At 42.0% G+C, this 14,215-nt stretch overlaps 1 long non-coding RNA gene across 1 annotated transcript in view; it reads right to left on the bottom strand.

Annotated features, from left to right (window-relative positions):
* The window catches only part of LOC138838320 (uncharacterized), a 29,979-nt gene extending 21,476 nt beyond the window's left edge, over positions 1-8,503 (bottom strand). Inside the window, exon 1 of the long non-coding RNA XR_011375587.1 lies at positions 6,905-8,503. This is a non-coding gene — a long non-coding RNA (uncharacterized lncRNA). The remainder of the gene's footprint in view (positions 1-6,904) is intronic.
* Between the last annotated feature and the right edge of the window lie 5,712 nt (positions 8,504-14,215).

Genomic DNA, 14,215 nt, shown 5'->3' with positions numbered 1-14,215 from the left:
CCACTGAAGATGTGTGGTACTGAAGATGTCTGAGTACTGAAGTGGCTCAAATAGTAGAGCACCAGCCATGTCAGAAAAAGATGAGCAAGAACTTGAGGCCCTGAGTTCTAGCCCCAGTACCAGTACACACACACCTTCCCTAAAAGGCCCTGTAGACAATATATGCCTGTGATCCCAGCTACTCAGGAGGCAAAGTTGGGGAGGATTGCTGTTTGAGGACAGCTGGGGCAAAAAGTTAGCAGGACTCCCATCTCAACAAATAAACTGGGTGTGGTGGTACACATCTGTGATCCTAGATACTAGGAGGCAAAAATGGAGGATCCAAGTCTGAGGCTATCCCTTGGTGAAGTGTGATACCATATCTGAAAAAAATTAAAGCAAAAGAAGACTGGAGATATGGCTCAAGATAGAGCACCAGCCAAGTAAGCATGAGGTTGAGTTCAAATCACAGTACTAACACTCCCCCAAAACCTCCCAAGTCAAACTTAACTGTACTGTCTTTCTTTAAAAAGTTGTACTTCAGCCAGGCACTGGTGGCTCACGCCTGTAATCCTAACTTCTCAGGAGGCTGAGATCTGAGGATCATGGTTCAAAGTCAGCCTGGGCAGGAAAGGCTGTGAGACTCTTATCTCCAATAAACCACTCAGAAAACCGGAAGTGGCACTGTGGCTCAAGTGGTAGAGTGCTTGCCTTGAGCTGAAGAGCTGAAGGACAGCACCCAGGCCTAGAGTTCAAGCCCCATGACCGCCCCCCGCCCCCCAAAAAGCTGTACTTCTAGAAAGATGAGAGGAGCAAATCCTAAACTCTAGTACTTGCTTTGTCACAAACTAGCTGTCCCATCATCATTTAACCTCTGTGAACCTGTTCTCCTTAACTCAGGAGTTAGCATTTAAGATCATATAGCTTCCTGAGTCTAGCTATCAACAGCAACACAATGAATGGGAGTTGTTTTATGAGTAATAGTAGATATTATGGCCAAGATCAAAGTATCAACCTTCTTTGTACTCTGTAGTTTTCCCAATTAGAGACCACTAGAACACAGAAGCCATAGGAAGCCATGTAACTATGGGAGCTTATTAAATGAAAACACTGTTCGTTACACTTCCCCACAGTATGTATGACTATGCCAATATGGAAACAAACCACAGCAACATTCTAACACTTTTGGCTTTAGAAATAAAAATAGCAGGGGCTGGGAAGGTGGCTCAGTGGTAGAGTGCTTGTCTGCATGCATGAGGCCCTAGGTTCGATTCCTCAGCACCACATAAGCAAAAAGAAAAAAGCTGGAAGTGGTGCTGTGGCTCAAATTGTAGAGCGCTAGCCTTGAGCTGAAGAGCTGAGGGACAGCGCCCAGGCCCAGAGTTCAGGCCCCACGACTGGACCCCCCCAAAAAAAAATAGCAGATGGGCACCAGTGGTTCAAACATGGGTTCACAGACAGTCTAGACAGAAAAATCCAAAAGACTCCAAATAATTAGCCAGAAACCTGTCTTTTTGTGACTCCAAAAGCTCCCTGAATGGGGCCACTGGCTACAATCCTAGCTACTTACGAAGCTCAGACCTGAGGATCACAGTTCAAAGCCAGCCTGGGCAGGAAAGGCAGTGAGATTCTTATCTCCAATTTACCACAAAGTTGCTCCCCTGCCCCCACCCCCCCAAAAAGGAGGGCCTACTAGTTGGAGTCTAAAAATTATTTTTGTGGGCTGGGAAGGTGGCTCAGTGGTAGAGCGCTTGCCTTGTATGCATGAAGCCCTGTGTTCAATTCCTCAGCACCACATGAGCAGAAAAAGCTGGAAGTAGTGGTTTGGCTCAAGTGGTAGAGTGCTAGCCTTGAACTGAAGAGCTAAGGGACAGCGCCCAGGCCCAGAGTTTAGGCACCATGACTAACAAAAAAAATAAATAATTTTTGTGAGTGTGAAAGGTCAGCCATATTATTTATTCCTTTCTCATCAGTGACAGTGTATCCTAATTTGTCTCAGAACAATAGACTCTCCCAAGTGTTAGGGAATGATGAGTTATGCTGGACCAGGACATGAAGAATCAGTATAACCTTCCTAAATCTGTCAGGAAGGCACTCAAAAATTGTAGCCTGGCCGGGCGCTGGTGGCTCACGCCTGTAATCCTAGCTACTCAGGAGGCTGAGATCTGAGGATCCCGGTTCAAAGCCAGCCGGGGCAGGAGAGACCGTGAGACTCCTATCTCCAATAAACCACCAGAAAACCGGAAGTGGCGCTGTAGCTCAAGTGGTAGAGCGCTCGCCTTGAGCTGGAGTTGAGGGACAGCGCCCAGGCCCAGAGTTCAAGCCCCACGGCCGACAAAAAAAAAAAAAAAAAATTGTAGCCTGATTGGGCAAGAAGTAAAAGGCCAAAGGAGAATCAGGGAACTATAGAGAGATCTAAAACTTAAAGTACTTTGACATCATTACACAATGGAAATGTTTGTGTTTATGTGAATGATAATCACAATTGTGTAGGACAAATAGAGATAAGGAGTAAAGATTAAAGGACATAATAATTTAGGAAGTAGCTTTCAGGTTCACAGCACTGTTCTACAACTTACAAGTCATATATGTTGGGATACATGTAGACTTAATCTCTTTTATAAAACATTAACTCAGGGCCTGGGAAGGTGGCTCAGTGGTAGAGTGCTTGCCTCGCATGCATGAGGCCCTGGGTTCGATTCCTCAGTACCACATAAACAGAAAAAGCTGAACGTGGCACTGTGGCTCAAGTGGTAGAGTGCTAGCTTTGAGCTTTAGAGCTTAGGGACAGTGCCCAGGCCGAGCTCAAGCCCATGACCCTGCCCCCACCTCTCCCCACACTAGTTCAATGGGGGAAACCAAGTGACAGCTGGGCATGATGCTATTCTAGTGAGGAGAGGAAAACTAAAATAGGTGTATGAAAACCCACCTGTGTGCCTGAGCAAGAAGTGACTCTATCTCAAAAATAAGCAGTGCAAATAATGGAGAGTGCATCAATGGTATTGTACCAGCCTAGCAAAGGCAAGGTCCTAAATTGTACTCTAGTAGCAAAAGAAGAAAAAAATGTCAGAAGTTGATGTAACTTGATGTTTTAATAAATAAAATGTAATTCACTTAAAAAAGTACTATTGAATTCTTAGAATCTGTTAATGCAAATTGGTTTTGTGCCAGTACTAGGCTTGGCCAAAGTACTTAGTATTTTTGTTAGTCCTTAGGTTTGTGTGTGTTCCTTAGGATTTTTTTGCTCAAGGCTAACATTCTACCACTTACTTTGAGCCACAGCTCTTCTTCTGGCTTCCTGGTGGTTAATTAGAGATAGAGTCCCACAGACTTTTCTGCCTGGGCTGGCTTCAACCTGTGATCCACAGATCTGTCTTAGGAGTAGTTAGGATTACAGGTGTGAGCTACCAGCACTCAGCTGTTAATGTAAGCTTTTAAAAAATCAACTAGTTGGAATTCTACTCAAGTACAGCTGTTCTTTTTTTTGGGGGGGGGGGTCCAGTCGTGGGGGCCTGCACTCTGGGCCTGGGCGCTGTCCCTCAGCTCTTCAGCTCAAGGCTAGTAGCGCTCTACCACTTGAGCCACAGTGCCACTTCCGGCTTTTTTCTTTTTGCTTATGTGGTGCTGAGGAATTGAACCCAGGGCCTCATGCATTGCAAGGCAAGCACTATACCACTGAGCCACCTTCCCAGCCCCAGCTGTTAATTCTTATGACTAGTCTGGTATTTATTTCTATACTGGTTCCAAGTCATGTACTATTTTTTTAAAGGTTAAAAATATTGGGATATTGGACTGATGAGAAATAAGTTATCAAAAAGAATCAGCATGACATGATTAAATAAAATGATTAAGACTGCAATTTGTGGAATCAAGAGGTGCTCCTAGGGACTGGGTGTGGAGTCAAGTTTCAGAGTGCTTGTATGGTCCTGGTTCAATCCCTAGAGGTGCTCTCAAAGCAGTTTTTTTTCACAGAAGTCTCTATTCCTTCGTCCCCTTTGCCAGATGTCCCTACTTATCTCCATGCTATAGTGTTAGGACCATCTATTCTCCTAATGCTTGTTAAAACAAACAATAATAACTGTTATTCAAAATTATCAAGTGTCATGAGAATGGAATGATTATGATTAATGATCAACATAAAATCCTTTGAGCCTGAAAGTAGATGAAGTTTCTAAAGTAGAGCAAAAGACCCAAGAAAGAGGTATTTCAGGGAATAAGCATTTTTTTTTTTTTTTTTTTTGGTCTGGTCGTGGGGCCTGATCTCTGGGCCTGGGCGCTGTCCTTCAGCTCTTCAGCTCAAGGCTAGCACTCTACCACTTGAGCCATAGCGCCACTTCGGGCTTTTTGCTTTTTGCTTATGTGGTGCTGGGGAATCGAACCCAGGGCCTCATGCATGCAAGGCAAGCGCTCTACCACTGAGCCACCTTCCCAGCCCCGGAATAAACATTTTTTTTAAAAATGTGGATCAGCAGGGCTTGGTAGCTCACATCTATAATCCTAGCTATGTGGTTCAACGCCAGCATGGGAAGGAAAGTCTGTAAGAGAGGCTCTTATCTTCAATTAAGCACCAAAAAAGCCAGAAGTGGAACTATGGCTCAAGAGATAGAGCACTAGCCTTGAGCAAAATTAAAAACAAAAACAAAAAAAAAACCTGACAGGTCCTGAGTTCAAGCTTTAGGACCAACAGACAAACAAACAAGACCCTGAGTTTAAGTTCCAGTACAGGGACACTGACACACACACAGCCAGCCATTTTCAATTAATGAAGGCCATAATAACTGCACTTACTTATAAAGGGAGGTATCCAGAGACTATCAACTTAAGTATCACAACACAGAACAGTTCTTAAACTCTTCTTCCTACAAAAACCAGCCATTGTCCCATCTATTAAGAATTTGTTAAGTGGGCTGGGAAGGTGGCTCAGTGGTAGAGTGCTTGCCTTGCATGCCTGCTTGCCTTGCATGCCTGAGGCCCTGGGTTCGATTCCTCAGCACTGCATAAGCAAAAGGAAAACAGCCGGAAGTGGTGCTTTGTGGCTCAAGTGGTAGAGCACTAGCCTTGGGCTGAAGAGCTGAGGGACAGCACCCAGGCCCAGAGTTCAAGCCCCATGACCGGACCCAAAAAGAGTAAGAATTTGTTAAGCTACCTAGTCGGTAATATTCAAGGTTTTCAATATTTCAAAGGAGCCTGATGGCATTTACCTCTTAGGACTGCATGAAGTGACTGCACAAAGTAAAAAGGTAGAAAGCAGTGCAGTGGTTGATACAGTGTCAGCTCATTCCACACCCACCTGGCTGAGTACCAAATTGTAGCCCTGACAGCTGCAAAGTTTTGGATGAAAATATTTGTCTTAGTATCACATTTATATTTTCCAGGGTTTATATAAAGTTTAAATACATTAACACAAGAAACTTAAAGACAATGGCACATTGGAAACATTTATTAGGTTTTCCATCAGGCTTGTCTTTGAAATTATAGACATTTCAACACATTGACTTCAATTCTCCCATCCTAACATTAAGTTCCAAATGGTAGTTTATAGTTTCTTTGTTGTAGTAGACATAGACCCCAGGACACTGCATTCTACGCAAGCACTGTACCACTGAGCCACACCCCACCCCTTTTGACGGGATCTTACTAAGCTGCCATGGCTGGCCTCAAAACTCAGGATCCTCCTGCATCAGTCTTGGGAGTACAAGGAATTACAGGCATGTGCCATCACAAACACAGCAATTAGAACTACTTTAAAAAAGAAAAAGCTAGGGGCTGGGAAGGTAGCTCAGTGGTAGAGCGCTTGCCTTGCAAGGCCCTGGATTCAATTCCTCAGCACCACATAAGCAAAAAGAAAAAAGCCAGAAGTGGCGCTGTAGCTCAAGTGGTAGAGCACTAGCCTTGAGCTGAAGAGCTGAGGGACAGTGCCCAGGCCCAGAGTTCAGGCCCCATGACCGGATCCAAAAAAAAGAGAAAAAAAGAAAAAGAAAAAGAAAAAAGCTAACTTGGGTGCCCATGGCTCACGCCTTTAATCCTAGGTACTCAGGAGGCTGAGATTTGAGAACAATAAAAACAAAGGTCATTTCCCCCAGTTATGTGGAATGAATCCAGGTTTTCAAGTATGTTAACAAGCACTCCACCACTAAACTATATTCCTAGCCCCCAACTGGCTTTCTCAGAGACGAATATACAACAACTTTTGGCTTAAATTTTTTTAAATAAATGACAGAAGAAAAGCAAAACAAATGTCAATTTTCAACATAAAGTGCAAGGGAGAAAAAAAGACCTTAATAATCCTTAATCTTGCACAAAACACTTTTTTTTTTGGTGCTGGAGATGGAACCCAGGGTCTTGAATATGATACTAAACAAGTGTTCTACCACAGCCGTTCCCCCTACTTTAAATTTCAACTAGGCTGGCATTAGATTCAAAGTAAATATAAATTTAGCATTTGCCTCATACTACATCTGCTTCCAATCTAGTTAAGAATGTACACCTCAAGCCAGGCACCTGTAGTTCACATCTGTAATCCTCACTACTCAGGAGGCTGAGATCCAGAGAATCATGCTCCAAGCCAGCTTGGACAGACAAGTCTTCAGGACTCCACCTCCAATGAACTAGTAAAATGCTAAATGCTGACTCAAGTTGTGGCTCAAGAGGGAAATCGTCAGCAGACAGCAAGTACGTTAAGTGAGAGCTTGAGGGCCTGAATTCAAGTTCTGGAGGAAGCACGCGCGCTCGCACACGCACGTGCACACGCGCGCGCGCACACACAAACACACACACACACACATGGACAGAGAATGCACACTTGAGTCAAGTAGAGCAGAGTTTGAACTGTGCCTCTGCCCCTATTAGGTAGCCACTAGCTACAAATCTCACTTACCTCAATGTCTGAGTTCTGTTATGTGTGATTCGGGGACTACACACCTACCTTGTGGTGTTGTGGGTTACGTGTAAACGCCTCCGTAGCACAAGGCCTGGGACACACAACTCTCATCATCGCTTATAGGTATTACCAACCTACCACAGGGGGGAAAGAGCTTGCCGTAAAAAAGGAAAATAAAGTACTTTTCCATATATCATTTGTATATTTTTATTTTTCCCATTGAGTTAATAATTGGATATTCCCAAACAAGGTCTGACTTTTAGTTGCAGAGGCTGCTCCCTGTGGGTTTCCTGGCTTCATGAGGAACCAGTTATCTAAGGTGCTGTCATGGTGGATCTGGAGTGGCTAGGTGAACTCTACTATTTTTGCAACTTCTTGTGGGTCTTACACTAGTTCAAAATAAAATTTTAAGTAGCCAGAAAGAAAATTGGATATCCTTCTTGAACATTTCCCACCTTTCTTAATCCTTCAAAGTTGTTTTGAATTCACCTTTAATGATTTTCTCCTTAGTTTACTTGAAGTTTGTCATAATGAAGAATATTAGCTTCTTTGAGGGGCAAATTAGCTCAAACATAAATAAATCACATTATTTTTATTAACCTACCAGTCTTCCCTTTATAAGCCTTAAGTGTATTTTTTACTTTCTATAACTCCTGTTATAACCTGTTTTCTATCTACTCTCTCCCTAATACTCAGCTTGAATTTTTTGTTTTCCTTCCTATTATTTGCTAGCAATTCCCTGAAACTATTAAGACCTACTTTCTAAATTCATTTCACCTTACCTAATGTTTCCTGGTTTTTTTGTTTTTGTTTTTCGGTGGCACAGGAATCAAACCAGGTCCTTCTGAATACAAAAGTGGTCTACCACTGAATTATACCATCCCTTCACAACTTAAAAACCTCGACCAAACAGGTACAGGCAAACTAATGTAAGCACTTGTTGTTGATAGCTAAGATTTAGTCTGTGAAATCTGCTGAAATGTGAGATTATCTATGACTCTACTTTAAAAATGGAATCAGGAAAACTGGCTTCACCTAGGAACTTACTGAAATAGACTCCTATTTCACCTCAACTCTGATGCATCACAGTCTGCATTTTTAAGAAAATCCCCCAATTTTTTTTTCCTAATGGCTGAAGGATCAAGAGTGCAACCTGGTCTATACCGAGACCTTGTCTTAGGTATGGTGGGGAAACTAGGCAATGTGGCTCAGACTTATAATCCTAGCTATCTAGGAGTAGTAGATTTGGAGGATAGAGGGTTGGGCCCAGCCCATGCAAAAAGTTCCCTAGACCCCTGATATCAACCAATAAAAAGCTGGACTAGCCAGTGTTTGGCAACTGTAAATCCTAGCTACTTAGGAGGCTGAGCTGAGGATTGCAATTTGAGGCCAGCCCAGGTAAGAGTCTGTGAGCTCTAACCTCTAATTAACAACCAGAAAACTGGAAATAGAGCTATGGCTCAAAGTGGTAGAGTGCTAGCCTTGAGCAAAAAACAAAAAACATAGCAAATTCAAGGACAGTGTCCTTGAGTTCAAACCCTATGGACATGGTGGCTTGTACTTGTCATCCTAGCTATGCAATAAGTATAAAAAGTAGGCTCACAAAAGCCGGGCGCTGGTGGCTCATGCCTGTAATTCTAGCTACTCAGGAGGCTGAGATCTGAGGATCACAGTTCAAAGCCAGCCCGGGGCAGGAAACTCTGTGAAACTCTTATCTCCAATAAACCACCAGAAAACCAGAAATGGCGCTGTAGCTCAAGGGGTAGAGCGCTCACCTTGAGTTGAAGAGCTGAGGGACAGCACTCAGGCCCAGAGTTCAAGCCCCACCACTGACTAGAAAAAAAAAAGGAGGCTCACAATCAAGTATAGCCTGAGCATAAACATGAAATCCCATTTGAAAACTAAGAAAAAACTAACTTGTTTGGCAAGTGCAAGGCCCTGAGTTTAAACTCCACTACTATGAAAAGTAAGCAAATACAAATGAAAATATCCTCAGGAATTTTCTACTTATTTTTAAGGTTGCACAGCATTGCCCAATTATGAACATAATCTAAACAAATCTGAATTAAAATAAGCCTTTAGAAATTCCTTCAAGGGCTGGGAATGTGGCTTAGTGGTAGAGTGCTTGCCTAGATACATTAAACCCTGGATTTGATTCCTCATTACTATATAAACAGAAAAGGCCAGAAGTGCCACTATGGCTCAAGTGGTAGAATGCTAGCCTTGAGCAAAAGCTGCTCAGGGACAGAGTGCTCATGCCCTGAGTTCAAGCCCCAGGACTGGTAAAAAATTTTAAAACATTTAAAAAAAAAAAAGAAATTTCTGGGGCTGGGAAGGTGGCTCAGTGGTAGAGCGCTTGCCTTGCATGCATGAGGCCCTGGGTTCGATTCCTCAGCACCACATAAGCAAAAAGAAAAAAGCCAGAAGTGGCGCTGTGGCTCAAATGGTAGAGTGCTAGCCTTGAGCTGATGAGCTGAGAGACAGCGCCCAGGCCCAGAGTTCAGGCCACATGACCAGAACCCCCCCTCCCCCAACAAAAAAATTTTCTTCAAAAAATTTTTGTGTATGCTGGTCCTGAAATTTTGCCTAGAATGGTCTTAAGTTTGTAATCCTCCTACCTCAGCCTCCTGGGGTACTCGCCTTGGCAAGTACCTAAAACTACAAGCATGAAGCACCTAAAGACACTTTGCCATACACAACAAATAGCCTCACTTATCTTTTCTTTCACCTTTGGCAAAGTAAATAGAAGAGACATCACAACTAACAAGCATATCTACATTACTTTTCGATATACAAAGTTTCAATAATAGCATTTAATGCTGGCTACACTTATTTTCTGGTGATAATGCGTGCTAAAATCAGAACCTTGAGCTTGTTATGCAAGCACCGCCACTTGAGTTAAAACCAAAGCTCCTTTGTTTTAGTGGCTTTTCAGACAGTATTTCAGAACTGGACTGGATCAAGATAGTCCAATATTCTTGAGTAGCTGGAATTACAGGCATGATCCTCTGCCACTGAACACTCAGTTTATTGTATTTAGATCATATTTTTTCATTAACTCTATATATTATATTGAAGTATTATTCAGTAAAATTCTTTTTTTATAATTTTTATTGAGATTATGATTACTACATAAATTTCACAAATAGTAAAATTTTTCCTTAAAAAAATTTTTTTTTTTTTTTGGTCCAGTCGTGGGGCCTGAACTCTGGGCCTGGGCGCTGTCCCTCAGATCTTCATCTCAAGGCTAGCGCTCTACCACTTGAGCCACAATGCCACTTCTGGCTTTCTTTTCTGCTTATGTGGTGCTGAGGAATTGAACCCAGGGCCTCATGCATGCAAGCAAGCGCATGTGTTGTATGTGTTGGTCCTGGGGCTTGAAGTCAGGGCCTTGGTTATCTAACACTTGAGCCACAGCTCTATTTCCAGCTTTTTTCATGGTTAACTGGATCTAAGAATCTCATTAACTTTCCTGCCTAGGCTTGGCTTTGAACCATTATCCTTAGATCTCATTTCCTAAGTAGCTATGATTAGAGGTACAAGCCATTGGGACCCAGCTTTAAAATTCTTTTCTAGCCAGGCTCTGGTGGCTCATGCCTGTAATCCTAGCTACCCAGGAGGCTAAAATCTGAAGACCTTGGTTTGAAGCCAGCCGGGGCAGAAAAGCCCAGTGAGACTCTTATCTCCAAGTAACCACTCAAAAACCAGAAGTGGCGCTATGGCTCAAGTGGTAGATTGCTAGTTTTGAGCACAAAGAGGCTCAGGGACAGTGCCCAAGCCTTGAGTTCAAGTCCCACAACCAACAAATAATAACAACAAAAATAAAATTTCTACTGGTGCTGGAATGCAGACTTTACACATCCTAGGCAAGCTCTCTACCAGAGTTACATCCCTAACCGAGATTCTTTTGTGTGTGTACTAGTCCTGAGGTTTGAACTTGGGGCATGAGCTCTGTCACTGAGCATTTTTTATCTAGCTCAACTCTAGCACTCTACCACTTGTGCCAGAGCACTTTTCTGTGTAATTTATTGGAGATAGAGCCTCACATACTTTCTTCCCCAGGCTGTCTTTGAACAACGACCCTCAGATCTCAATCTCTGAGTAGCTAGAGCTAGGATTACAGGCATGATCCATCAGTGCCCAACTATTTTCTTTTTTGAGAGGTGTTGCTATATATCCCACACATGCCTATAGCTTGAGATCCTTCTGCCTGTTTCCTTAGGGGATCACTTGTATGCACCACACTGCAGATTTTATTTTTTGGTGGTAATAGGGGCGGAAGACCTCAAGCTTACCAGGCAGGTCTATCACTTGAGACATGCTCTCAGCCCTTTTTCCTTTAGTTATTTTGGGCAGAGGGTCTTATAATCTTTGCCCAGGCCAACCACCACACTCAACTACTAGTTAAGGTACTTACTTTTTTTTTTCGGTCGGCTGTGGGGCTTGAACTCTGGACTTGGGGGCTGTCCCTAACTCTTCAGTTCAAGGCAAGCACTCTACCACTTAAGTGACAGTGCCACTTCCAGTTTTCTGGTGGTTAATTGGAGATGAGTCTCACGGACTTTCCTGCCTGGGCTGGCAGATTTCAGTCTCAGATTTCAGTCTCCTGAGTAGCTAGGATTACAGGCATGAGCCACTGGTGCCTGGCCTAACTTCTTGCCTGGACTGGTCTTGAACTACTTGGTTGGGCTGGTCTTGAATTACCATCCTCCTGATCTCTGATTCACAAGTATCTGGGATTATAGGCACCAACTTAAGATTTTATTTCTTAAGAGAAAGTATATAGCTGGGTGCTAGTGGCTCATTCACATCTATAATCCTAGTTACTCAGAAGGCTGAGATCCAAGGATCATGGGTTGAAGCCAACCCAGGCAGGAAAAGTCCAAGAGACTTAGCTCCAGTATAATAATAAACACTATTATTATGATTAATAATAACTAATGCCAGAAGTGGATCTGTGGCTCCAGTGATGAGTGCTAGCCTTGAATACAAAAGCTCAGGAACAGTGCCCAAGCTCTGAGTTCAGGCTCTAGGACCCTCCCAAAAAATTAATACATAAAACAAAAAGTTTCAATACAAGCTAATGATAAACTGGTACCATTTAACAACAACAAAAAAATGTAATTACACTGAGATCTGTCAGGACACACAAGTCCTTCTTACCAAATAAATTTAGCCATTTGAATAAAAGCAAAAAGATCCGCTATAGCCAGTAAGTTCAAATGAAGACACGTTTTTTTATAACATTTGATCAACATAAAACAAAATTTTCAAGTGGCTGATTTTTTTCTAAATGGCTTTTCAAAATGTATTAATTTCTGCTTAATATACAAAAATTTAGGGTGAAATAATAGTGATAAAGATGAACTAAATTCAGTCGGGTGCAGGTGGCTCATGTCTGTAAGCTACTAAGGAGGCTGAGATCTGAGGATCACAGCTTGAAGCCAGCCTGGGCAGAAAAGTCCGTAAGACTCTTATCTCCAATAAACTACTTAGAAAAAATCAGAAGTGGTGCTGTGGCTCAAGTGGTAAAGTGCTAGCCTTGATCACAAAGAGGCTCAGGGACAGTACCCAGACCCTGAGTTCAAGCCCCAGGACCTGCAAAAAGAAAACCCCAAAAAACAAAATAATTAAATTCAGCATTCAGGTACCAATAGAGGCTAAGCTTAAAAAACTTTTCAAAAGCAACCTTCCTTTATTTTTGGGAAAAAACTATTACAAATCAGTACACCTGCCCTCCATACCTCTTCTGGTTGAGGACACCTAAAGGTGCCCAAGTTGAGGTATTTTTGCTAAGAATAAAGCAGAATATATTACTACTCTCCTTACAACTCAGTTTGCTCACAGACCATTAGGTCCTATTGCCTCCTCTTAAGTCTTGTTGGTTACTAAGGCACAACATGCAGAGGAATGAGCACATCACTCTACGCCAATTTTCATTTTGTGCTGCAGAACTTCCACCTTTTTGACTAGTGAAGATCTAAGTATATCTCAAGGAAAGTAAGTCATAGAAAAAGTACTGTATTAAGCAACCTGTAAGAGAATGGGATAAATGTGAAAACAAAAGCTGTGTTTGAGAGCCCCACACATGGCACTTTCAAGTGCACTGCTGATACATCCTACTCATGCACCCAAGCCCTCCAACTGCCTTCCTCAAGACCCCTCACCACTTCTCCTCTTGTGGCACCATGTTAAAGACCCAAGACAAAAAAAAAAAAAACAAAAAACTCCTGAAAGTACAAGAAAGTGTTTCTACTTGCCCATCTCCTTGGGTTCTGTAGGGATCCGTTCTAACATGGTTATGCAACAATTGGCACAGAAAAACTGCACTGGCAAGCTGTAATGCAAAAGCCAACATTCCTACCCGATACCTCTAGACCCAGGTCCAAACCCAACAAGGTACTTCCTGACAAAATAACAACCCCTCAGGAATCCAGTCCTTGTATTCTACTATGTCACTCCTTCACTACCTTCCTTTAATTAAGAAATAACACTAGAGTAAAAGAACTCCATTCAAATGTCTTAACTACTGAATCTGTTTTATAACTGAATCCATCACGCCCCATCCAAAATCACCAACACAACATTTTGAACATGTTAAATTTTATTAAAAATATTAACATTGTACAAATATTCGAATACAGTTAAGGTACACGAACACTGTACCAAAAGCATGGTTTTTCATAAAGTGATAATTCAATGGAAAAAGTCTTGTAAATGATTCCAATTTGGATTTTTTTCATATTACTGTATGTATATCAGCAATTTAATGTTTGCAGGAGCTTTCAATCCAATTATAGAAACAGCTTTCCAATACATTACTAAACATCACAGTAAGACTCATTGAAGCACAAGTCTACCTGTTATTGAACAGGCTAGAGAAATCCCTTCTGCTCAACCTTCACATGTGAGAAATCAAGATAAACATGTTCATGGGATCCTGACAAGTTGCTACATAAAGTAGGAGCCCTTATTCATATCTGAGCAATTTAAGTTTTCTTGCAGTGCCTCCTCCATTTTTGGAATGTATTTTGAAATGTATTTTGTTGCAAATGTGTAAAGTGAACAAATTTGCTCTACATTCCACTTAACTTACACAAATTCATCAGAAGTATCTGAAAATTCTTTCACTTACCACATTTCCCAAAGAGCATACTTTAACTTTAGTGCAATCTTTAAAGTTCTATACACTGATTTTTTTTCTATCACTGACACATGCATAAACTACATCAGAAGAGAAACAAATAACTTAATATCACATTGCAATAGCTGTAATTCTTCCAGTATAATTCCATTAGTGATGTACAAGTGGTCTACAGCAAACTTAGAAACAAGCATTTATATTTGTAATACTGA

The sequence above is a fragment of the Dipodomys merriami genome, unplaced genomic scaffold (assembly GCF_024711535.1).
Source record: "Dipodomys merriami isolate MVZ:Mamm:240054 unplaced genomic scaffold, mDipMer1.0.p SCAF_28, whole genome shotgun sequence".
Taxonomy (NCBI): Eukaryota; Metazoa; Chordata; class Mammalia; order Rodentia; family Heteromyidae; genus Dipodomys; species Dipodomys merriami.
This window is presented reverse-complemented; position numbering and strand designations above follow the sequence as displayed.